The following is a 2,998-nucleotide window of genomic DNA, read 5'->3' as shown; positions in this document are numbered from 1 at the left end:
CCCATCAATGTGAAGCGTCCAGATTGGGAGGTCGAGGCTGGGTGTTTCCGGCGGCCTAGGTTCCGCCTCCTGCACAGTGCACTCAGCGAGGAAGTCCGCGAGCACCTGGGCCTTGATGGCGGGTCGGGGCTGGTAGCGGATGTCGAACTCACCAAGTTCTACTGCCCACTTCACCAGCCGTCCCGCATTCTCAGGATTGCTGAGGATCTGCCGCAGTGGTTGATCGGTCAAGAGGGTGACAGGATGAGCCTGGAAATAGGGGCGAAGCCTCCTGGCCGCGGTGAGCAGCGCGAAGGCGATCTTTTCCGCCTTCGTATACCGCGTCTTGGCATCCCGTAGGACCCGGCTGATGTTGTACACAGGCTTCTGGAGCTTTGCCTCTTCCCGAACCAGTACTGCGCTGACTGCGGTTGGGGAGACCGCCAGATAGAGGTAGAGCATCTCCCCCTCTTGCGGCTTGGACAGCAGGGGAGGAGACGCCAAGTACTCCTTGAGTTGGTCGAATGCCACTTGACATTCGGCCGTCCAAAGGAAGTCTTTCGGGCGCTTCAACACCTTGAAGAACGGTTGGCAGCGTTCGGCCGATTTTGCCACAAATCGTCCGAGCGCGGCGACCCTTCCAGCGAGCTCCTGAACCTCCTTCACTTTGGTCGGAGGGGACATATCTTGGATGGCCTTGATTTTGTCCGGGTTGGCCTCGATCCCCCGCTGGTTGACAATGAAACCGAGGAACCTCCCGGCCGAAGCACCAAAGGCGCACTTCGCTGGGTTCAGCTTCACGCGAAACTTCCGCAAGGTGGCGAAAGTCTCCTCCAGATCCGCAATGTGCTGGTCTGCATGGCGACTCTTCACCAGCATATCGTCCACGTACACCTCCATGTTCCGGCCAATCTGCTCCTTGAAGATTTTATTGACGAGGCGCTGGTAAGTGGCGCCAGCATTCTTCAGACCAAAGGGCATTACCTTGTAACAGTACAGCCCCCGATCTATTATAAAGGCAGTTTTCTCCTCGTCCTGTGGAGCCATCATTACCTGGTTGTAGCCGGAGAAGGCGTCCATGAAAGACAGCAGCTGATATCCGGAAGTCGCGTCGACCAGTTGGTCTATCCGCGGAAGCGGAAAGCTATCCTTGGGGCATGCCTTGTTCAGGTCGGTGTAGTCGACGCACATCCTCCACTTTCCGCTCGCCTTCCGGACAAGTACGACATTTGCCAGCCATTCGGGGTAGCTGACCTCCCTTATGAATCCTGCCTCCAAGAGCTTGTCTACCTCCTGGTCGACCACTCGGATCCGATCCGGGGCACAGTGTCTCTTCTTCTGCTTTATTGGTCGGTGGGTCGGGTCGACGTTGAGGGCGTGAGAAATGACCTCCGGGTCGATCCCAGGTACATCGGCCGCCGACCAGGCAAATACATCAGCATTGGCTCGGAGGAATTCCACTAACCTGAGCCGAGCTTCCGAGTCGAGGTTGGCACCGACCCGGACCGTACGGTCCGGGCGACCCTCTTCAAGGGGAACTTCGATCACACCCTCGGCCGGCTCCCCGTGCCGCAAAGCCACCTCGTCTCTGGCGTCAAGAGACTCGACGCTTAGGGCCTCCACGGGCTTCTTCCCTTTGAGAGTTGCTAGGAAACATTGCCGTGCGGTCGGTTGGTCACCTCGGACCTCTCCAATCCCGGCCGCCGTGGGGAACCGCATTAGCAAATGGTATGTAGAGACTACCGCGCGAAGGGCGTTCAGTCCGGGTCGTCCGAGGATAGCGTTGTAGGCCGAGGGAACACGGACGACCAAGAACCCGAGCCGCACCGTGGCTTCTGCGGGTGCAACGCCCGCAGTCACAGGCAGCTCAATGACACCTTCGGCCGAGATAGCGTCTCCAGTGAATCCTATGAGGGGGGTGGATGTTTTGTGCAACACTTGTCGGGACAAGCTCATCTTTTGGAAGGCCTCGTAAAACAAAATATCAGCTGAGCTTCCACTATCCACAAGAACACGCCTTACATCATAGTTCGCCATAGTGAGGGAAATCACCATGGCATCATCATGGGGGGTCTGAACCCCCTTTACATCTTCATCACAAAAAGTGATTACATTACCGACCCTCTGCCTCTTTGCGACGGCTGCCCTTGATGCTTCAGTCGAGCCCCCCGCGTTCCTCTCGGGCCGGGGGCAGCCCCCAGTGATAGTATGGATCACGCCCGCGACGGGTCGATTCTGCTCCCGAGGCTCCGGAGGGGCCGGGTCGGCCGGACGCGAGTCTGCGGGGGGACGTCGGTCGTTCACGTATCGACCGAGACGCCCTCGGCGGATGAGAGCCTCGATCTCGTCCCGAAGCTGGAAGCAGTCTTCGGTGTCGTGGCCGTGGTCCCGGTGGTACTCACAGTACGCCCGAGAGGGCCTCCTCCTAGGGATCTTCTTCATCTGTCTCGGGACCGGGAGGTCCTCTCGCCCCTTGATTTCCATGAGGATCTGGGCCCGGGGAGTCAGGAGAGGAGTGTACCGGTTGAAACGTCGGGGCGGAGAACGAGGGCGTAGGGCGCCGTGGTTTCTCGCCGGCGACGGGCTTCTGCGCCGACGTTGAGGCGTCGGGCTCCTCCCCTGGCGTGCCTCTTTTCGCCTTTTCTTCCCGAGCTTTGGAGGGATCTCGGCGGCCTCCTTGCTCCGGTGGGCGGCCGCCTCCTCGGCGTCCGCATACTGGTTCGCCCGGGACAACAGCTCCGGGAAGCTCCGCGGCAGGCGTTTGTCCAGGGAGAAGGTGAGTCTGCCCTTTCGGAAGCCACGCTTCAGGGCTGAAAGAGCCACCTCCTGGCTCAGGTTCCGGACTTCCAACGTAGCCTTGTTGAAGCGGGTAAGATAATCCCGCAAGCTTTCTCCCTCGTTTTGCCGGACATCAAAGAGGGAGTCGGAGACCAGTCGCCGCCGGCTACTGACGGCGAAATGGGTGATGAAGAGACGGGTAAACTGATCAAAGGATTGGATCGAGTTAGCCTCCAGGCCG

The sequence above is a fragment of the Phoenix dactylifera genome, chromosome 8, assembly GCF_009389715.1.
Source record: "Phoenix dactylifera cultivar Barhee BC4 chromosome 8, palm_55x_up_171113_PBpolish2nd_filt_p, whole genome shotgun sequence".
Lineage (NCBI taxonomy): Eukaryota > Viridiplantae > Streptophyta > Magnoliopsida > Arecales > Arecaceae > Phoenix > Phoenix dactylifera.
Note: the sequence above shows the minus strand (reverse complement) of the source record.